Source organism: Labeo rohita, chromosome 16 (genome assembly GCF_022985175.1).
Source record: "Labeo rohita strain BAU-BD-2019 chromosome 16, IGBB_LRoh.1.0, whole genome shotgun sequence".
Classification (NCBI taxonomy): Eukaryota; Metazoa; Chordata; class Actinopteri; order Cypriniformes; family Cyprinidae; genus Labeo; species Labeo rohita.
Window position 1 is genome coordinate 5,322,761 of NC_066884.1, and position 24,434 is coordinate 5,347,194.

At 32.4% G+C, this 24,434-nt stretch overlaps 3 long non-coding RNA genes across 3 annotated transcripts; all 3 read left to right on the forward strand.

The window, feature by feature from the left end:
- Nucleotides 1-5,113: 5,113 nt before the first annotated feature.
- Nucleotides 5,114-6,787, forward strand: LOC127179177 (uncharacterized). The gene is made up of 4 exons (XR_007829489.1): nucleotides 5,114-5,186; nucleotides 5,538-5,626; nucleotides 5,770-5,809; nucleotides 6,179-6,787. It is a non-coding gene; the product is annotated as an uncharacterized LOC127179177 (long non-coding RNA).
- Nucleotides 6,788-9,066: 2,279 nt separating this feature from the next.
- On the forward strand, nucleotides 9,067-10,531 carry LOC127179027 (uncharacterized). Its single transcript, XR_007829464.1, has 4 exons — nucleotides 9,067-9,139; nucleotides 9,448-9,530; nucleotides 9,672-9,732; nucleotides 10,092-10,531. It is a non-coding gene; the product is annotated as an uncharacterized LOC127179027 (long non-coding RNA).
- Nucleotides 10,532-16,260: 5,729 nt separating this feature from the next.
- On the forward strand, nucleotides 16,261-17,308 carry LOC127178007 (uncharacterized). Its single transcript, XR_007829283.1, has 4 exons — nucleotides 16,261-16,341; nucleotides 16,704-16,813; nucleotides 16,933-16,996; nucleotides 17,142-17,308. It is a non-coding gene; the product is annotated as an uncharacterized LOC127178007 (long non-coding RNA).
- The last annotated feature ends 7,126 nt before the right edge of the window (nucleotides 17,309-24,434 follow it).

The window sequence follows — 24,434 nt, forward strand, 5'->3', positions numbered from 1 at the left end:
AGTTCTATGGTGCCCCTAAATTTGAACTTTAAATGCAGCTTCAAAGGGCTCTAAATGATCCCAGCCGAGAAATAAGGGTTTTATCTAGCGAAACAATCTGTTATTGTCTTTAAACAAATTACAATTTATATACTTTTTAACCTCAAATGCTCGTCTAGTCTAGGTCTGCGTCAACTTTGTTTTTTCTGGTTCAAAACAGTACAGGAGAAAATCAGATGGTAGTTTTTCAACATACCCTTACTGTCTTGAACTGGAAAAAACAGAGTTCATGCAGACCTAGACAAGACGAGCATTTGAGGTAAAAAAGTATATAGATTGTAATTTTTTTTTTTTTTTTTAGAAAAGTTTAGAGCCTGCATTTAAACTGCATTTCGGAAGTTCAAACCACCATAGACAGAAGTCCATTATATGAATCCTGAAATGTTTTCCTCAAAAAACATCATTTCTTTATGGCTGAAGAAAGAAAGACATGAACATCTTGGATGACAAGGGGGTGAGTACATTTATCTGTAAATTTTTGTTCTGGAAGTGAACTTCTCCTTTCATTCTAAGAGTAAATTTGTCTTCGAAGTGTAGATTTCAGTATATTTCTTCCTGTTTTGCACTTTGTTTTAGAATATAAGATATCTGTTATCTGTTTTTTTAAAGGAGCAGTTCACTTCCAGAACAAATATTTACAGATAATGTACTCTCCCCCTAGTCATACAATATGTTTACGTGTTTCTTTCTTCAGTCGTAAAAGAATTTTTTTTATTTTGAGGAAAACATTTCAGGATTCCTCTCCATATAATGGAGTTCTATGGTGCCCCTAAATTTGAACTTTAAATGCAGCTTCAAAGGGCTCTAAATGATCCCAGCCGAGAAATAAGGGTTCATGCAGACCTAGACAAGACAAGCATTTGAGGTAAAAAAGTATATAGATTGTAATTTTTTATTTATTTATTTTTTTTTTAGAAAAGTTTAGAGCCTGCATTTAAACTGCATTTCGGAAGTTCAAACCACCATAGACAGAAGTCCATTATATGAATCCTGAAATGTTTTCCTCAAAAAACATCATTTCTTTATGGCTGAAGAAAGAAAGACATGAACATCTTGGATGACAAGGGGGTGAGTACATTATCTGTAAATTTTTGTTCTGGAAATGAACTATTTCTTTAAGTTATCAAAGTTATGCTGTTTTATTCTTATCATAGTAATCAATGTCTTTTCTGTCTTTGAAATTTGTTAGATATTTTAGTCTCTTAGGTTCTTTTATGTCATGGCATACTTTTCAGTTATATACTGTTTTATTCTTAACCGAACACACAGTATTACACCCTTCAGCAAATATAGCTAATACTTTGGCTTATTAACATTTAGTCAGTAATGACTAAATGTTCTTGAAACCAAGAGACATTTTGTCGGAATTTCTTAAGATGGAACAAGAGGTCAAGAGATTATAACCACTGCTTTCAGTTTCAGTCTCAGCTGCCTCGGGAACTTTATCAGTCTGTTTTTTTGGGTGGGGTCTTAAATAAAAGCTCAGGTCGAATCCAGACCACTTTCACTGCTTTGAAGAGCTGCTTGCACACTTGACAAAGACTTTGGTAAGAAAACATATGTTCTTTTAATGTTTGTTTTGTACAAATGGCTTTTTTTATTGTACTTAACTTTTAATGGGAAAATCATTCTTATTAAGGCATCTAACAGTCCTAATCTATATTTCACAAAGAATCACTGTACTATAAAAGAACTTAAGATATTAAAGATGTTGTAAAACACGCTAAAGAAAACATTATCACAACAACATTGCATTTCATCTAAATATAAAATAAAATATAGACCCTATGTGAAATCATTTCTACTTTGTCCACATCAGCTGTAACATCTGCTTGTCACACCACTACAAAAATCTCCAACAATGAACTCTAACAACTCTGGAGACAAATCTGGAAAAACACAGCACATGTATGTGTAAGTACAGTTACATCAATCACTTGTAATTGACCCTTTTTTATGGACTGCCTAAAAAATCTGTTTGTAGAATAATGTCAATGATTACTTTGTTTCATCTAAATTTACAGAGCTTCATTAACACACAACCTGGTCCTCATTTTACAAACAAGATTTATACTCATGAATACAAAACAAAAGATATATTCTTAGTAGAAATGTAGAAAGAGTGTATTTTAAGAGAGCAAACATTCAGTTTCAGTCTTGGCTACTTCAGGGCCATTCCTATTGTCACTTTTGTGAATGCTGTTTCTTGATGCTTAAAGTTTTTTTTTTTTTTTTTTTAAGGTATGGACAATATTTCAATGATGGTTCTGATAATTCAAAGGTAAGGGTTTCTAAAACCATACAAAAAATAGTTTCTTTAAAAACTATTGAACAAAATGTGTCACTAATTTAAAAAATAAATAAATAAACAAATCTTTCAATAATCTCACTGACATATTTTCACAGTTTTTACGGTCATTGTCAGGCATCCGCAGATGCTAATTGTTTTTAACAGATAATTTAACCGAATTTTGTTACAGTAAACAAATAATGAAAGGAGAAAATCTGTAACTCTAAAAACTGTCTTTAAGACCCAGTAACAGTACATTTAATCATTACGCAGAAACTATTAACCGCAACCCTACACAGAATAAGTGGTTGGAGAATGGATGGAGAAATGGATGATTATTATAAATATAAAATAAAAAGCACCTCTTGTTTTCTCATTCATCTTTCAGGGGAACAATATGGTGGTTTCAGCGAACTACTTTAAGGGCATCACGTCTTCCTTTCAAACAAATAGCGAGGTGATTCGCTATAACCCTACAGAGGCTGGCGGCGCTCACCTTCGTCGAATAGTAATGAAGGATGGCCAACCTGTGTTCCAAGAAGTTAAATATCACCCCTGAGCAATATTAATTATTTGATTTTTGATTCTGTAACTCGTTCACACTGTTTACTGTACATTCATTTGTTATCACTGGTACAGTTACTGTGTACTGTTTTAGAAGAAACATTCTTGTAAAGATTTGTGTTTTTTCCCCAGTCTCACGATCCTCAACTGAAATAATAAAATTAAAACTATTCTAAGTACTTGCAGACTGCAGCGCTATCTGCTGTTTATCATGATTTCGTTTCGTTTTTTGACGATCATCTGACGTGACAATGAATAAATTCAATTCTGTGTCCTTGTGTCATGGAAAAACCAACATGACTGGAGACTCCCATCCTCATCTGGTATTATATATATATATATATATATATATATATACACTGTGTGCATAATTATTAGGCATGTTGATAATCTGGTCATATTTTTTTTACCAAGCACATTTTACCAATTCCAAACCACAACAATCTTAATAACTAATTCACCTTAATTCCTAGTTCTTTTGCAGTTAACATGCATCTTTTCTTCTCCACCTGTTTTTTCTGACCATGCAGACTCAACAAGCATTTCGCTGTCCGATGGTCAAGCTTTAACTTTGCAAATTCTTGTAATGCATTAGTATTGCATTCTTCTCATGGGCATTTAATAATTCGGATTTTTCAGTCTGGGTTAAATATCTTTTTTTGGCTCATTTTATCTGTAAAAGAAAACATGCCTAATAATTATGCACACCTGAATATAAGGAGTTTTTCACTTCCAGCCTTCACGGACAGTTATATATCACTTACAAATGATTAAATACAAAATTAATAGTAGTTATTAAGATTGTTGTGGTTTGGAATTGGTAAAATGTGCTTGGTAAAAAAATATGACCAGATTATCAACATGCCTAATAATTATGCACACAGTGTATATACATACATATTATAACAACTAATGTTGGCATACACATCACGTGTCACTACTACCAATTATTTAATGTGGTCCTCCATTTATTCTCAATCCCACGCTTCAACCTTTTATCTTCAAAAGAAACAAACGAATAAATATTTTTGTTCATTTTTATATAATATTATATACAGTAATATAATAGACTGAAGTTGATTTGACCGAAGTGAGCGAAATATAAGGAAAAGCCATACAGCAAATATTAATATATGTTGTATATATACTGGGTGCTTAACATTGCAAAAACTATAGCTCCCAGAGAAAAAATTAGGTTGCTTTTTCATAGTTCCGCTGACATATTCTCAAATCTCAAATATGCTTCATTTAAGCTTCAATTTGTCTCAGATGTTTCTCCTAAAAGTCCTTCTTCTGAGAAAAAATAAAAAATAAAAATAGACAGAAATGAGACAGCTGTTACAGTATAAAGCAATTGTTTCTATTTAAGTAGTATTTGTGTTGTAACCATCCGTTTCAGAGGCAGTGGAAGGTATTTGCAGTTTGGAAGTTAACCACTAGATGGTGTTTTTGACCATAAACAAATGTTCTAATTTGTGTTTGTATTTTTTTTTTTTTTTTTTTTAGTGTATTCTGCTCATGTTCATGTACCAGTAATATTGTCCAATTTTCCCTTGATATCACAACTATCAACAATTTACAGGGGTTTATTAAGTAGATTAAAAATAAGCAAATTACAAAGGAAATAAATTCAAAATCCACACAGACAACATAAACCAGCAACCAAATACCATACAATGGGCAAAAAGCTAATGCAACCACAGATGTTACACACATAAACCACTTCGTTCATTTTGGAAATGAAAGCTGTCACCCTTTAAACAGGTACATCTTTGTACCTTATTTACCCCTAATGGGTGCATATAAGTACATTAAAGTACAAATTAGTACCTAAAGATGGAGTACAAGCAATGTTTCATGAACTACATTTAATCTAATATGTAATTTTTATGTCTTGTATTGAATCTTTTGGTCTCATTTAAAGTCCAAATCTTTGTAAGGATAGATGTGAAGGTTAGTTTGATTATTTCTGGAGTGTGAAAACCTAAAGCAGACTTTAAACTCTGCCACAAAGTACAATATTCTCAGATGGTAAAAAATAACTAGCTAGTCTTGTAATCTGACTAATATTAGGCATTTTCTATATTTTATTTTAGATGTTAATTCATATCCTTTCCTCTTTTTGTTTCAGTCTTGGCTGCCTTGGGCACATTTTTGTAGTTACTTAGTGGGTGTGGATGTTGGATGTTGTTTCTAGCCACTTAAATAGATCTCTGTATAGTCAAGAGTCAAGTAGAATCCAGATCACGTTCACTATTTTGAAGAGCTGCTTGAACATTCAAAAAAGATTTAGGTAAGAAAAAACATTATATATATATATATTGGTTTATTTTGTATTATGTATAAATCTTATGGTTTTTACTGTATTTAACATCTGATGGGAAATCTAAATCTTTATTATGGATCTAACAGTCCTAACATAATTTCTGAAGAACAATATATTGCAGATTTTATGCACCAAATGTGCTTTTTTTATTATTATTTTTTTTTACAACAATATTGTTGAGACAAAGCATTCTACTATGCATTCTCCTATTTCTGTCTAAACATACATGTAACTCAACAATATAGACAAAGTGCAGGAAAAGTGATAAAAAGTGATATTTGAAATAATTTCTAATGTTTATCCTGTTTCTCACATCAGTTGTAAAGTCTGCTTACTACACACTACAAAACACCCCCAACAATGAACTGTCAACACTGTGGGGGCAGAGTGAGGAGAAGGGACGGCAGGTTAGTATGTGTGAATCAGTTGAAATACACAATAATCACTTAGAAAAGACAATTTTTATTAACTAACTCAAAAGTCTGTTAGAATTATGTAAACCTATTGAGCTCCACTAACACATTTACATCAATAATTTCTTTATTTAAAGGCATGGAGGACATCATAATGATATGATGGCTGTTTTTCAGGTAATGGTTTTTTTGAAACCTCCCAACATGTGTTCTTTACAAACTATGAAACATGTAAGCAATAATGTGGGAATTATACTGGGGGAAAAAATAAAAAATAAAATAAAACCTACAGTAAAAACTAATAAGCATGTTCTTTGTAAATTTATAAAGGATTATTGACACAAATGATCAAAAGAGAGAATAATTTAGCGTCAAAAACACTTATCACTTATCAAGTTATATTAATATTTTGTGCATATATTTAATGTATCTAAAACCATATATTTAATCAGTATAATGAAATAAATATGTACATGCTCTAAATATGAAACTGCCCTTTGTTTTCTAATCCATTCTCATATTCTTGTTTCATCACACTTCTTCCAGAACTTTGAACCTTCCCTTCCAATAAATGGCGAGGTGACTCGCTGTTACAGTTTAGGGGGTGGGCTTTACGGTCTTTATAAAGTGGTCCTGGAGAATGGCGAAGTTGTTTACACTAAACAAAGGATCTATTTTGGACATCATTAAGATCTGATGCACAATACCCCAGATCAACTGTTTTACTCAGTTATTGCTTTGTCTCCAATTTCAGTGTTTCTATTTACTTTAATTTGTTATCACTAGTACAGTTGCTGTGATTCTGTCGTATATAAAATATTTGTCTCATATATTATCAACTGAAATAAAACAAAATACTTGTTTGGGTTGCTATGCTATATGCTGTTTAGTCTCCTTTTTGTTCCACTTTTGTTTTCCTGTTGTTGTTTTTTTGTGGATTTGCTGGAAGCTTGTGTATCTTGTGTATCTCATTATTATTACTGACATCATCAGTGTACAGAAACTTTGACATGAAATGATACATATTCATGTCATGGAACTAATATATACAGTAGAATTAATAAAATATACATACATACATAGAGGTAAAGAATAACAGTGTGTATTTTTTTAGGGCTGTCAAACAATTAATCACGAGTAATCGCATACAAAATAAAAGTTCGAGTTTGCCTAATATATGTGTGTGTACTGTGTGTAATTATTATGTATATATAAATACAAACACACTCATGTATATATTTAAGATATATTTACAATGATATGTATTTATTATAATTTTTATATCATTTATATTATATATAAATAAAAAATATTTTGCATATATTTCTCTTAAATATATGCATTACTTTGTGTGTATTTATATATACATAATCCTTACACACAGTACGCACACATATATAGGCAAACGCAAACTTTTATTTTGTATGTGGGTTATTGAAATGTCTTTTATGGCTCTAAATGCATTAAAATTTTGCTGTAACATGGTACAAACATCCTCCTAAAAGTCTTGACATGTTTTACTCTCAGATAACATTATCATTATCAAATGAATGGTAATTGAAATCCAAAAAACAACAACAACAACAAAAGGATGTGTAGTACTGTATGTTACTGTTCTTTTAAAACATTTATTTTAACATTTATTGAGAAAACAACAAACATGAATCCATCATCTCTAACATGATTCAGAAATGACCAACATGATAAAAAAGAGACTTTCCTTTGGATTTTTAACTCTGTGTGAACAGTTTATCTTGTCAAATGTCTTGATTCTGAAACAACAAGATAGTTGAGATATTGCACTAAAACAGACTTGGGACATTCCAAGTTTTTTTTTTGTTTTTGTTTTTGTTTTTTTGGGTGTTGAATGATAAATGCTTTGTTTGTTTGTTTTTCCTGCGTCAACTGATGCCTGTAATGACGTACTTTGTTATTGTCAAAAAAGTGTTGAATGACAGACACTTTCTTTTCAAGTCCATATATATATAGTCAAAAATGTAATCAGTCATGCATCTTTGTTTTGATCAGAAGCTTACTTTATTTTCTGTTTTACTGATAGTGCATGGGTGGCTACAGTCATTAGGACAAGATTCAGTTACATTATGGTTCAATCTTGACTTAACTTCACTGTAAAAAACAATTTGTTGAGTCAACTTAAAATAATTTGTAACCTGGCTGCCTTAAAATTTCAGTCAACTCAGTTTATTCAACTTGAAATGTTAAATTATACTAAGTGACAACTTAGATATTTGATTTGAATCAACTTACAATTTTAAGGCAGCTGGGTTACTTACCCATCTGTTAAGTTTAGCAAACACAGATATCTAAGTTGTTACTTAGTACAACTTAACATTTCAAGTTTACTAAACTTATTTTAGTTGACTGAACTAAAATTTGAAGGCAGCAGGATAACAAATTATTTTAAGCTGACTCAACAAATTGCGTTTTTTTATTTTTTACAGTGTAGTTATTTAATTCCTACTTTTCCCTTGAAAAAGTAAGGGATTACTCTTACTTTTTCTGTAATTTAATTACAGTTATTTCTTATGTAATTATTTCTACTTCTTTCTTTCTTTCTTTCTTTATTGAGCACGTTCACACAACCAGCCATTGACCAAAGTGCTGTACAATATGTAAAACAGTCTTAAACATAAAACACAGCACTAAAACCACAGTAAAATGACAGTGAAATAAACTAGAAATGTCTGTACCCCAATAAATGCTAATGCAAGGAAATGTTCCTTAAGCTTGTGTTTAAAAACACTTAATGTGGGAGCTGATCTAAGAGAAACTGTAATTCATTCCAGAGTTTCGGAGCTATCGCTACAAAAGCTCAATCTCCACTTTGCCGTTTAGTTCTAGGAATCATCAAAGCCAGCTGGTCAGTTGATCTTGTTGACAGTTGCCAGGAACCCAAACTCCATCAGTGGCAGAAATGGAGAAAAAAACCTTGGGGAAAACATTTCAAAATGTACATACAGCACTGTTGATGCTTATTACAAAACTTATAAACATGTGGAGCTTGTCAAAGTGCATACATTTTTTTTACATTCATGTATTTGACATCTCCCTGTCACATCACTGACAACATTTTTAGAATGTTTCCTGTAACTAGTTATTTAACTAGTAACATGCAGATGTCACTAAACTTGATACCTTGATAATCAGTGTATAGAAACTAAACTTAAGACTGGTTTTATGGTCCAGGGTCACATATGTAAAACGTTTTTGTAACAAAAAAAAAAAAAAAAAGCAATGAGACATCCTGCACATCGAAAAAAGTGACGCATATGACAATTTGGGAGTGAGAATGTGATGGTATGTCCATATATGCTAAGAGAACAAACCTAACTGTTGCATTTGGTTTCAGTTTTAACCACCTCAAGAACATTCCATTTAGCAGAGGGAGGGGATGTTTTTTCTTTGGGTCCTAAATAAAAGCTCAGGTAGAATCCAGATTACATTCACTGCTTTGAAGGGGTGACTGAACACTGAACAAAATCATTGGTAAGCAAATATAGAATTACATTAAAATGATAAAAAATGTATGTATCATTATTTGTATCACAATAAAACACTGCATTTAAAAATAATAATTATTTATAAATATTAAGGCTTTTATTTTATTTAATGTTTAAAGGCAAAATCATTATCATTTAGGCATCTAACAACCATTTCCTTAAGAATCACTGTAGCATTGGAGGTTTAATGTACAAGCTGGTGTTGTCTAAATATAAAATGAACTCAGCAATATGGACAGTGTAAAAGTGTAAACGTGTGATATTTAAAATGTTTTCTCCTGTTTTTCACATCAGCTAAGACGTCTACTTACCACACACTGCAAATCGTCTGCAACAATGAGCCATTACAGCTGTCACTGTAAACAAATGGCTATTGGGTTAGTACATGTATAAGCGGATACATTAATCACTTAAAAAATAAAGATTTTTATCACTTGTCTATATGTTCAGTTTTTAGAACAGTTTGTTTCATTTGTTTACTGAGCTAATTTATTTACATGACTTTTTTAATATTAAAGGTATGGAGGTCAGGTTGTCTATCTTGATGATAATGAAGAGGAACAGATGGCTGTTGTACAGGTAATGGTGTATGTCCCTAAATATTTCCTTAATAAACTGTGAAGCATGTTTTAAACTTTTAATAGCGTAATAGGTGTTTAACTGAGAGATGTCACATCTACACTGTTACACATAAATAAATAAATAAATAAATAAATAAATAAATAAATAAATAAAAACAGAAAATGCACTGTCCATATATATATATATATATATATATATATATATATATATATATATTTTTTTTTTTTTTTTATTGTTTTTTTTCAATGTATTGTATTTAAAACCCAATAATGCTATGCATTTTATCAGTATGCTAATCTGCATTTTTGTGAAAAACAAACCACCTTGTTTTCTTATCTATCTTTTGGTATTTGCAGAGCCATGCAAATATAATAAAAGAATTCTTCTATGGTGAACAAGTTAATGTTCCAAGACATGGTGAGGTGACTCGCTATTACCCTGCCCAGAACTCCTTCCGGAGAGTAGTGAAGAAGAATGGCCAGATTGTTTATGCTGAAGAAACCAAATACTACAAATAAGTTCTGAAACACAGCACCTAGTAAACTGATTGCTTTGTCTAGATGTTGATTTAAATGTTAATTCCTTTACTTTCTTTACATATGTTTGTTATGATAATTGTTAGTACTTTAATTCTGTTTTATGTCTAAAAGATCAGCACTTTGTCTCTAAACCTCTTCTGTATGCTGCTGCTTTTTTGACAGTAATCAAAGGTGAAAGTTAATAAATGCTCATCACAGTTGTTTTTATGTTTATTATAATTAATGTTTTTTTCCCTCAATAAATGCAGTGTTGCACAGTGGGGTTTTCTCTCTCTCTTGTATTTTTTATTTTATTTTATTTTATTTTATTTTATTTTATTTTATTTTATTTTATTTTATTTATTTATTTATTTATTTTTTTTTGTGGCATCCATCTGGATGTCTCAAAACATTTTCTTGGTAAAGAATGCAACATATGGCTTCTAGATAGATAATATAATCAAAAGATTGGTACCTGACATACAAATGAAAATGGCAAAGAAAAAGGGAAGGAAAGTTTACTGGTCAAAATGTGTGGGAAGTGAATGAAAGTTAAATTTCAAAGTAAAAAGTTTTCCCATGGTAGCATAATAAATAACAGTATATTAATGATAGAACAAAGACATTTAACAACATGGTTTCCCTATCTGTTGTTCACTCCGACGTTGTGTCGAGTGTACGACACTAGATGTTTGGGCTCCCAAGAGCGACCCCTACTGTCGTACACTCGACGCAACATCGGAGTTAATGACAGATAGGGAACGTCTCCGTTCCCTCTATCAGGGAACGAGGGTTACCATACATAACCAAGACGTTTCTTAACTAAAACATCACTTACAATTGTTTCAGTTGTGGTTTTTATGTGTACTGAAAAAAAATAGAGGAGGACAATAATTTGCTTATTGGAATCCCACATAACCGTATTTGTTTTAGCTCTTTTTGCCTGCATGGCATTTCAGTTCACAACACATCATTTCATGTGCATTTTTATTGACTAAACAGTGGACATAGGTCCTAGCAACACACTGTGAGGGTAAAATTCCGACAGTGCCAGAAAATAATTGCAGGCTATCTTTCTGCAATAAGACCCAATGTTACCTTTCTGTTGACTCTCTGCATTGATCTTCTTAAAACTACTCACCTGCACTTCTAATATCCTGCTGGTTTTAAATAAACTTACCATTATTGTTTTTGTTCACGACTGTCTCGTTCTTGTGTCTGTGCGATCCTGAGAGTTTATTTCATGGAAAGAATGCGACTGTGATTCCGTGCCTAAAAGTTTGTGAACCCTTTAGAATTTTCTATATTTCTGCATAAATATGAGCGAAATGTTAATCAGATTTTCACACAAGTCCTGAAAGTTGACAAAGAGAACCCAATCAAACAAATGTGATGAAAGTATATAATTTGTCATTTATTTATTGAGAAAAATTGTCCAGTGTTATATATGCGTTAGTTGCAAAAGTACGTGAATCTCTAAGATTAAGGTGAAATTAGAGTCCATTTGTTCAGATGTGTTATCAGTCGATAGAGGATGACTATCAGGTGCCAGTGTATGCCTTGTTTTAATTAAAGAACAGGAATCTATCAAAGTCTGATCATGTTTGTGGAAGTTAATCATCTCACTTCTCTGATCCCTGAGAAGCTCAGAAGAAGAGTTGTTGTTGTGCATCCGGCTAGAAAAGGTTACAAAACCATCTCGAAAGAGTTTGGACTCCACAAATCCACAGTCATTGTTTACAAATGGAGGAAATTAAAGACCACTATTACCCGCCCATCACTCCAAAGCAAGACTTATAATAGTCTGCAAGGTTGCAAACGACATCAGCGTAACTTTTAAGCACATAAAGGCCATTCTCACACTGGTTAAAATTAATGTTCATGAGTCCATCATCAGGAGAACACTAAACAACCATGGTACGAATGGCAGAGTTGCAAGGAGAAAGCCATAACTCTCCAAAAACAAACAAACAAACAAACCAAAAAAAAAAACAAAAAAAAACTGCTGTTGGTCTGCAGTTTGCTAAAGATCTTGTGGACAAGTCAGAGGGCTATTGGAGAAATGTTTTGTGGACAGATGAGACCCAAATAAACCATTTTGGGTTTAAATGAGAAGTGAAAAAAAAAAAAAAAAACATTTTATTCCAGCATAAGAACCTTCTGGCAAACACGCTGGTGGTAGTATCATGGTTTAGGCCTGCTTTGCTGCATCTTGGCCAGAATGGCTTGCCATCATTGATGGAACAATGAATTCTGAGTTATCCCAGCAAATTCTAAAGAAAAATATCAGGACATCTGTCCAAGCACTGAATCTTAGAAGAAAGTGGGTCATGCAGCAAGACAACGACCACAAGCACACAAGTCATTCTACTAAAAAATGGTTAAGGAAGAAGAAGGTTAATGTGTTGGAATGCCTGAGTCAAAGTCTGGACCTTAATCCAATTGAAATGTTGTGGAAGGACCTGAATCAAGCAGTTCATAGGAGGAAACCCACCAATATCAGAGGGTTCAAGTGTTTTTGTACTGAAGAATGGACTAAAATTCCTACAAGCTGTTGTGCAGGAGTGATCAGTGGTTACAAAATATGTTACCTGCGGTTATTGCTTCAAAAAGGGGTCACACCAGATACTAAAAAATACTTTGCAACTCGCAAATATTTAATACTGGATCATGTTTCTCAGTAAATAAATGACAAAGTATATTTTTTGTCTCATTTGTTTGATTGGGTTCTTTTTGTCAACTTTCAGGAAATCTGATGGTGGTTTATGTTATATTTATGCAAAAATTTAGAAAATTCTAAAGGGTTCACAAACTTTTAAGCAGCACTGTATCTGGGAGACATTTGGACAAAAACAAATGCAATTCAAGTACAGTGTTATAACGGTCTAAAACAAGGACATAGGTGTTGCATGAATGAAGACTTAAGACATTCCAAGAGTTTTTGGATGTATAATAACATTTTTTTCTGTCTGTGTCAAATGATGCCTGTAATGCCATACTTGAATGTTAAAGAGCTGTTAACTGACAGAGACCTGCTGTTCAAGTCTAGATATGTAGTCTAAAATGTAGTCAGTCATGCACCTTTGTTTTGCCCATAGAAGCAGATTTTCCTTTCTGTTTTACTGAGAGTGGGTGTTGTTCATCTCACATCAGTGTTAAAGTAGTACATCAGTCCTAAAGTAACTATTAGGTATCCACCTTATTTTTCAATGCGGAAGTAAGCTGTTTTGTCCAGCTAAAAACAGCTGGAAGCGAATGAGACCAGAAGCCAGACAGGTTAAATTTACAAATGGCCGCACCCCCTCTTACAGGAAAAATAAGGCAGAATAAAGATAAATAGATTAAACTCAAAAAACATAACCTACATTTCATAACATTGTAGCTCTATTTACACAGCCTGCATTAGGGCATGCAAAACAAAAATATAAATTATAAAGTGAACATAAGTGTAAAGTGCAATTAAAAAAACATAATACACATCAACATGAAAACTAGGCTAGAATTAAGTAAACCCAACACAAAACTTGATCGTACTTGACTGTGAGCTGCGTGATATGCAAAAACTCAGCCAAAGAATTTGACGCGTTCTGAAGCAAAACTTGTTGGAGATGAAGACAAAATTTGATTGACAGGTAAGTCATCTTTAAAAAAGCCACAATAAAAGTTAAAAAACAAATTAAAATAAGGAACTTGCCTTTTGTCAACTTGTCACAGATGTTTGGTTTTGTGTTTATTTTAAGACATTAAATGTTCTGGTGCAGTGCAGTAAGCAGATCAGTTATTCAATAATTATTGAAGCTTAAATAAGTAAATAAAAATGGGACACAACGTGAGACTTCACTTTTCCTTTCACTTTCGAGACTGGCTTGGAAGGCGCTTCGTAAGCAGCAGCAGTGAGTGTGCCTTCAGCTCAGCTGGAACAGTTCCGCGTTCAAGCGCATGCAATAGGCTAAAGCTTGCCGAAAAGCACCGGCAAACGTTATTACCACTGATGTGTCGGGGTGAAATAGTAAGGAGATTTTTGAATTATTTATTAATAAACTAGTGTTTTCTGAGACAGTGTCGCCATCTCCTCTCTGGGTGCGCCTTTACAGAGAAATGCATCTTTACAGATTACATAATGAAAGAGTTTTTGTTTTCGATTTGCTTTATTTCATTAAGTTATGATTTAAAGCTTTCTATAGATATATGTATCATGTCTGCGAGGTATATATTCGCTAAGTTTCGGTTGATTTTTGTGAAGCGCTCCTGTTGAGACGACAGAAAGCATAATGTTTGTTTTCTTTTTTTATAGAAGCACCGTTTGCAATGTTTTGTTGATATATTTTAAATTGTTTCCACTGAAAAAAATTAAAATGTAAGTGATTGCGCTGGTGCCTCCATGTCCTGCGTGTAAGCAGGACAGGACCCATGTTGCCAGTAAGTTACTGTAATTAGAATTTACAGTAGCAAACCGTATTTAATTTACAGTTGCAAACTGTAGCTGTTTTACAGCCAAATACTATTAAAAAAAAGTCAAATTCATCAGTATACTACTGTAATTCATTCATTTTAATATAGATTTCAGTAGATTTTATAATTTTATATTGAATTCATTTAAATTTATTTTATTTTTACTCTACATAGGTACTACTGACATTCAATTAAAACAACACAATAATCACAAAATATCAAATACTTTATTTAAAACAATGCATGTATAACACTTAAAAATACAGTCTTAAACTGCTGGAACAGTGCATCTTCACCATTTCCCCTGTCTTAGGATGTTTTGCAGTGCATTATGTTGTATCCTCACAAAGAATCTGCAACAGAAACATAATGGAGAAAAAGACATGCAGCCAAAGAATACACAGCCATCTGCAAAACCCAGGTGCTGCTCCAAAACGTGGCCACCACCTTTGCTCACCATCCACTTTGTTAGTGACAGAAATGTCTTCTCTGAAAAACAAGTAGAAGAAATGGCAAACTTTTAAAAGGAAAACCCCACACAGAATACACAAACATCTCAAAACCATAGTTGTTCTCTTACCATGAACTATCAGTCTCAGGGTGGTTGGCATGCTCGTCTTTCTTGATGCCTCATTGCAGTTGCCTTTAAAACGCAAACACGACAAAATGCGGTAAATCTTAAATTCCATTAATAATTACAACAAACTAATTCTGAAACTAGAAAGGCAGCTAACAGTTACCTATGTAACTTGTCTAACCTATAGAGCTCGGGAGTTTACGTCACTGCGCGTTGCATTCTGGGTAGTCGCCACCATGTTATAGGACACGCTAAATAGCATACAATGACAATAAATACAAATCACCAGAGGAAAAAACGACTGTATTTGCGTTAACATTTTTAAGAGCTGCTTGCACTTGCTTAGAATAAATGTACTAATATTTGAATCCATTGCATTCATTCGAGCACGTGTGGCCAGAACACGACACATACACACTCACAGAAATCATACGGCCGCCTTCTATTGTATCACACACAGGACCGAATTCATTTCTCTTTTGCAGTTTTTAATAACTAGATGGCACTGATATATCTGCCTGATAAAATAAACACATTATAGGTTGATCTCAGCCAGTTGATCTTGTAAGTGAACCACCGCTCTGCACCTTTTGTGCATCTCAGATGTCTGTTCTATTCAAAAGTAAGTGCCCTGCGAACTAGAAATATTCCGCCCTGATTACAGTTCGAAACCAGGGGCACCTTCAAACAGTAACTGCATTTAACACTTGCTCGACAGATGTCTTTTGTAAAAATCCCTCCATTATTTTATGTTGCTTCATTAAAAAAAGTATATTGAACCGTGGGCTAACTGTATTGTTGCATCCCTAGTTTCTATCATCCTATCACTAAAGGCATAAATAACAATATATTTGAATTTTTGCAGCTGATTCTCTTAGAAATGTAGAAAATCTTAAAGACAACAAATACAACAGTTGCTTTCAGTTTCTTTATTGGTTGCCTCTGTTATCTCTACTGATTAGTGGGTGGAGATGTTGTGTCCTGGGGCTTATAGATGTCTGGTGCTCAAAAACGAATCACTGCTTTGAAGAGCTGCTTGAACACTGCACAAAGACTTTGGTAAGGAAATATCAAATTTAACTTTAAGGGCCTAATATAAAATTTACGTTGTGAAAAAGTTATGTCATATTATAAAAATACTGTTTAATATGTCTATTAAAAATATATATTTTTTAAGTGTTGTGTTTATTTAATATTTAATCAGAAAAATCACAATTTAGGCATTGAACATAGTTCCTAAACAATCACTTTATTATTGCAGAATTTATGTACCAAAGGTTGTCTAGTGCACTCAAGACACTGCAACAATAGTACATTGCATCCTGTATTTTTGCCTAAATATGATGTGAAAATGAGTTGAAAAGCAAATAAAGTGCAGGAAAAGTGTTTTTTTTTTTTTTTTTTAAACCACTGTTTCTTAGATGCTAAATCTGCTTACCACATCACTACAAAATCTCACTACATCTGCAACAATGAACTTCGGCCCTTGGGGGATGATGAATCCGATGTTTAACCAGATGGTGGCTTTTCGGTTAGTTTATCAGTTAAAAAAAAATGTAATAATGAAATTAAAATAATTACAATAATCAATTTACATTTACTGAGATTCAATAAAACATATGATTAACATGACTCCTTTATAAATAATAGGTATGGACCACAGCCATATTTCTGTAATGGTAACGTACCTTTCGGTGGGATGCCTTGTCCACAGGTAATAGTGTCTGAAACATTCTGAAATATTTTCTTTACAAAGAATAATAGCCCTTGTGTTAATATTCTGTAATTAAGAGATGTCACATTTACTAGGCTAAAATAAGTACCTGATTATAACTAACCACATTGTTTTGTTCTTTCAGATGAATATGATGGTTCCATCAACCCCATTCCAAGGTGACATCATGCCTTCCTATCCAAATAATGGCCACATAACTCGCTATATACCCGATACAGGAAAGGGTGCTCGCAAACAAACAATAGTCTTTCAGAATGGCGGTGTTTTGTATGTTGAAGATGTCAAATATAAATAAACTACTTTAGATGATGCACATCATCATTCAGCAGTTTGACTGAATTATTGCTTAATCTCTGTGCTTTGATTCTTCCTCTCTACTTTCATTGTTGGGTTGCTGTTTGTCATCGGTGTTTTTTTTTTTGTTTGTTTGTTTTTGTGAGTAGTCAGAGGTGAAAATGAATGAATGGCTTTTAAACACAGTTGTGAGTGTATGTGTGTTGTTGAACATCCATTATAAATTCACACATTGATATCACGAAGCTAATAATACACAAATAACGTTTAATGAAAATGATAGGAAACAAATAAATATATAACTAAAGAATAACTATAGCAACAGGATACAGGAGTGAACTTATTTGTAAGCTGCTTTGAATAAAAGCAGATGAATAAGAACATGTTCTTGGATTAATCAATCATTAATTTCGTAATTTAAAATTACATATTTACATATTACCTATAACCAATTTTTAAAAATAATTTGTTGGCTCAACCATTACTTATACAGATACATAATATAAACTCTCATTTTAGCTCTATTTAATGTAGCCTAGTGCATGCAAAACAAAAAAATATAAATTAAAATGTAAACACATTTGCATGGTTAAAGTATTAATGATCTTTTTTTTTGTCTGTAAAGAAATGCTTTATTTTGTACAAATAAACATATACACATCTAACGATTAAAGAAATTTAAACAACATATAAATAAATATATAACTACAGAATAACTATAGCAACAGGATATATGAGAGTGTGAGCTCTATGATGGACCAGCCAGGGTGCTTTCCTGCCTAGTCCTGAGAAAATTAATGAAGGATCATGTCAATTAACTGGATCATGTCAATGACAGTATGAAAAAGGATATCAGAGATCTAAGTTCAACAACAACAAAATTTGAATAATTAAATGTGTCACACACATTAGATTCTAAAACCACAGGACATCTATAAATGTTGCACTAATGGCAACTTAGGACATTCCAAGTGTTGTTGTTTTTTTATGATAAAATCTTTCCGCATATGTTATTCTCTCAAATGATGTCTGTAATGACACAATGCTATTGTCAAAGAACTGTTGACTGGCAGAGACCTGCACTTCAAGCCCAAGTATGTAATATCAGTCATGCTTCTTTGTAATCTGTGTTATGCTTCTTTTCCTTTCTGTTTGACAGATTTACAGTTTGTAGTTTGGTTCACATACATGTCATTTTTATTTATACACACTCTTGATTCAACTAACAATGTAACATTCTGAGATATGTTCAGAATACCACAGCTGGTATAACTGATGTTTTTCTTGTTGTTTTCAGGCCTTTGATCCAAAATAGTAATACATTTTTAGTATCACATGGGCAGGATTTGAAATACAAATTTTTTACAAAATTTGTGAAACTGCGTACTGAGTTGCTGTGTTTTTCTAAGGCATCTTCAGAATGTGTTATTTTCTTGCCGTGTTAAAGAAACTTGCCCATTTACAAAAATGCATTCTTAGGTACATTATTGCATGTTTTGTTTTGCTCTCAACCTGTTTGATAACATCTCCCAGAAGTCAGAGGCTCTAAAACATGTTTCTAATACATAGGAAGATTTACTGCTTACTTTTAATAAAATTATGATAAAAATCTTGTGGAAAAAAATAATAATAATCAATCAACCAGTGACTTTTCTTTAACTTATACACTACCAGTCAAAAGTTTTTGATTTTTAATGTTTTTAAAGAAGTCTCTTCTGCTCACTAAGCCTGATCCAAATTACAGCAAAAACAGTAAATTATTTTTACTATTTAAAATAACTGTTTTCTTCTTGAATATATTTTAAAATGTAATTTATTTATGTGGTGTCAAAGTTTAGCACCCAGTCACATGATCCTTCAGAAATTATTCTAATATTATGATTTGCTGCTCAAAAATATATATATTTTTATATTATTATTATTATTATTTATTATTATTATGTTGAAAACAGCTCAGTAGAATAACACTCGCCACACAAAAAAAAAATAATAACGTGGTGGGCACAATATCAAATCATTAGACAATTTGGCGGGTTATGGGTCATAAACCTTGTCCTCTAACAAGGAGTCTCCAGTATTAGAAAAACGACTAGTTAAAAGTGGCACACACGCTGGATGAGAAACATCTTCGTTTCAAACACATTGTTTTCTATATAAGCTTAAAAAAATAATTGATCATGAACAGCCTGTTTGCTAATCTTCAACGTGTTTACCACTAAATATTTTAATTTATTTTTCCATATTTGGAAATTACAACAAAATAAATGTTTTATAAGAGAAATCACAGAAATTATTTCTATTTAATTTTATGTTTATGGTCTCTGCAATCAGTTTGTAAAATTGGAAGCCGTTCATTGATTCAAAATCAAATTTACAAATAAATATATTTAAAAATAAATCTATTTAAATCTAAGCAGTGATTTGAGTTTATTTCTGGAGACTTGTAAAACTTTAATAGCCAAGTTCATTTTGAACCCTACATATATAGATTGAACTATATATATAGTTAAAAATGAAAACATGTACATCCAGCACTACTAATTCTCATTACAATATATATATATATATATATATATACACATACACAAAAGTGGATAACGAAAGGAAAGCATCAGTCATTGAGACGATATATGGTATGTACTGTCTGACAACCCACATGTGGAAGAATTATTGTCACATCAAAGAGACAAAATGCACAACATTTTTGCACTTTTCCAGTAACTAGTGTTTGAACTTCCTTGTAGATGCTAGGTGTCACAGCAGCTAAAGTAGTTAATAAGATAACAATGGGGAGGGGAACCACAAGGACAATGAGCACATGGCAAACTGTCAAAACACATAACACATAACCTGCCAGTCAGACCGAATTCATGACATTTATCATCCATCTTTGTTAAATATATCAGTCTCTCATTTTCTGATTTCACCGTTGTTGTTTCCCAGAAAAAAATGTCAGTTTGACGTAAAAAAAAAACAAAAAACAGATCAAATATGCAAATCAAACTGATGTCAAAAACTTGACATCACATTGATTTGATGTAAATTGAACGTCACGCATATTGGTCAACATATACATGAAACCAGTTTCAGTGTGGTATTAACTTATTTTCACACAGTTACTGGAAGAAATTGACGTCCAAGCTGAATTTAAAATGATGTTCAGCATCTTGATCATGTCTTGACTAATATGTGATGTCAAATTGATATCAATGTGCACGCTATTTTTTTTTTTCCTTTTCAGTGTTCAGTTTCAGTCATAATTAATAATTATGCAAATATATAGCTAGTACTTTGACTTGTTAGCTGATCAATAATGTTATAAAGTTATAAATAAAGTTCAGCTATAAATAAAGTTTTTTTTTTACCTTGCATACTGAGGTGCCCAAACTAAATGTTGAATTTGATTTGGCTGAAGTGAGTAAAACATAAGGAAAAGCCACAATTTGCTATTCAGTAACAAAAAAATCTCAAATACGCTTCACTAAGTTTCGATTTGTCTCAGATGTTTATCTCAAAAGTCCTTCTGAAACAAAATAGACAGAAATTAGACAGTTGTTGTCATCACTGACAACACTGACCTTTATGCATGAAGGAACTGTAGACGCACAAGCCTTTTGATAATCACGTGAAGAAACTTCTCAAAAGACAAAAGGGTGTAAAAAGGTTTGGTTCCAGTAAATGGAGAGGCTCGCTGCATGCTGAACATTCTGAACGTTTCTTTTAAATCAGCAATACGGGGCACAAGCCCCTGCCCATTACTTGCCCTTTCGGTCTGATCTAGGTGAATTTCTTCAATTTCTTCAAGTAAAAGTACAGGTGGTAAAAAGGTAATTTAGTACAAAGTACAAAGTACTCTTCTCAAAAGGTACTCTCAGTATTAGTTTCTTTTTTTGCTGTTGATACTTAATGAACTATCAAAAATCATTTAATCAAATGTGACCCTGGACCACAAAAACTTTAAAGTTGTCCAAATTAAGTTCTTAGCAATGCATATTACTAATCAAAAATTAAGTTTTGATACATTTACGGTAGGAAATTTACAAAATATCTTCATGGAACATGATCTTTACTTAATATCCTAATGATTTTTGGCATAAAAGAAAAATTATCATTTTGACCCATACAATCTATTTTTGGCTATTGCCACAAATATACCGGTGCTACTTATGACTGGTTTTGTGGTCCAGGGTCACAAATCAGAAATACATGGAGAAAACAGAATACGACAATACAAACGTAACTTTGCTTTCCATTTATTACTTAAAAACACTTAGAGCAAGAGAAAAATATCTACATCTATCTAAATATATACAGCCTTTGATTGGCTAGCTTTATTTTTGTTTCTTGATATTGTTTCTTAATCTGAGTACATTAAACACATCAAAACTCCACGAGTCATTGGTTAGAACATTTGTTTATAGAGAAAACACACCAGGACATTTGACTGTGGATCACAATAACTGCGTTTACATGGACATCAGTAATCTTATTATTTACTTCATTCTGAATAAGACAATATTATGATTAAGGCATGAGTTGCTTTTAGAATATTCCTTTTATGTTCCCTTCTTACATGCTGTAGTACATAGATTGATTAATGGCAAACATCATGTCCCCACCTCTACAGCATCTTAACATCTAAATTAAACTATAAACAGTATTTACAGGAAAAGGTCTTGTGTTAAAAATGTTGTCCCTCTTGTTTTTGAATTTGTGACTGCATATAAGATGTCTTAAGTCTCAGTATATGCTGCACATACTTGCTGATGTGACTTTTGCTTTCATTATTCACTTTGACAGGCCTCAAATCAGTGATAGCATCAATGAAAACAGTGGTAATATTTTTAATTGTGAAAACAAATGCCCTCATCTCTGAACATTCTAAGTGTTTAGAGAAACTGACTGACTGACTCTCAAGACATCCATATTCTACCAAACTATAAAGACCATACTGTAACACATATGGAAAGTTATTAATGAACTAAACTCATTTGAAATAGTATTTCAGTGCATAGGCTGCATGAGAATTTGGTGATCATCTCATTATGATGTGTCTCATTCATAACACTGTGTCTCATTCACACATGCACGCCATCATAACTGACTTTGTCTGCACAAAAAACAAGAGAGCAAATCCTTAGAGAAATCAAAATTACATTGCAAAGACATTTACATATATAAAGGCATTTACACGTTATTCATTGTAAAAAAAAAAAAAAAAAAGAGCAGTGTGAGAGGAATTACGGGAACAAATGGCATGACAGTGACCTCTGGTGGTGAAATTGAAAATTATTGCGAGTGGAACGAAACACTATAAAAATAAAAAGATTTAAATCCTTAAGAATTTAGAATCATTTTGCAAAGACAAACTTTATATGATATGTGGCAGTAATCTATTCATTAAAAGAAATTTGAGAGGAATAACGGGAACAAATGGGATGATAGGGACTTCTGCTGGTGAAACTGGTGTTACTAAACACAACAAGAAATATAAAGAACTGAATTGCCACAGGCATAGAATAAACGGGAAAAAAAAGAAAAGGAAAAGTCAAGGAAATTAGTAAAATCTTGTTTGTTTAAATGTATTCATTTTAAATATTGGTACCACCCAGCAATTTATGTCTAATGATTTCCTGAAAACCTTATTCTGCAATCATGAACAAGTGAAAACAACCTCATGGGTCAAGAAGTGTGAAAATCCAAAAAAAGAAGTCAAATCTCTATACCATAATCGCATGAAAAATATGTAGAATTGATTTTGTAACCTTATTTTTTGTTCCAAATTTAGTGTGAGTTTGTTATAACTTTCTGGAGTCTCCCTCCATTGCACAAATTGGTAACGGGGTCTTTCTGTGCTGTGTCTCATATCTTATGAAGTATAGAATATGTCAAGTTATGATGACTGCTATCTCCATGCTTCATCTAAATTAGATGTTTATTAAGCGTACTGACTATTTGCTTTACTACACTGTAATTTTTTCTGGCTTTTACCAACATATAAGTCATCACATCAGTTTAGGTATGTAATGACATTTTAGGGTTGATATCTGGGTTGATATCTGCTGGGTATTGTCAAGAATGTATGCCTATAACTCCACAATGTGTTGGCATGTTGCTGTCCATTGATTAAACAAAAATTAACTAATTAATTACCCCTTTTTCTGAAATTAACCCTACCTAACATTAAAGTTTTTAAATATGCTTTTGCATTGCAATAATTTCACATTCAATCTTCAAATAAATGTAACATAAAGACAGCATATTTTTAATATTTGCTTAATGGCATCTTTTTTATGACTCAAGGCCAGTATTACTAATACCAATACTGCTGATGTCTCTAGGAAATTGTTTTCTTTTTTCTAATATCTAACCATTCACTACAGCCATTTAACTATCCAGAATAGTTTAGTTTTTTCACTAGCGAGGTAATAACAGTGTGGTTCTTGAACAGATGAACTTATAGTTTTGCTATTAGTAGAGACACCACAAACTGTTGAGAGAAGCACAGACTTGCAGAGTTAATTCACACCTCAATGAGCTGCTGTTAAGCACATTGACAAATTGGCCTTGTACCATGGAGGGGACAGCCAACATTCAATAATAATGGACTTTCCTGTCCTTTTTTAAGTCTGTGTAAAAATCAGTGTGTAAAGACAAACTTTGTAATAGTTAAAGAATTTTGTTGACTGACAGAGACCTGCTTTTTAAGTCCAAGTAATCAGTCATGCATCTTTGTTTTCCACATAGAAGTTGCTTTTCCTTTCTGTTTTATTGATAGTGGGTGTTTTTCATCTTGCATCAGTCTTAAATACAGTTGTACATACACATTTGAAGACCAACCAGCTAACATCACTGTTGAAGAACTGCTACACTGCTACCTTCAATCATTTTTCCTCCCACAAAAACTCTGGTCAAACTTACTTATTTTATGCATAAGAGAAGTCTTTGGTGAGCCACACAAACATGAATTTAAATATGAAATATGAATGTACCTAATTATGATTACTCATATGAACTATAATATGATTTCATATTACAAAATAAAAACAAACACATCTTTATTTATATAAAGCCTATTACCTTTACTTTACTTATTTTCGTAAAGTTACATTTACTGGCTAAA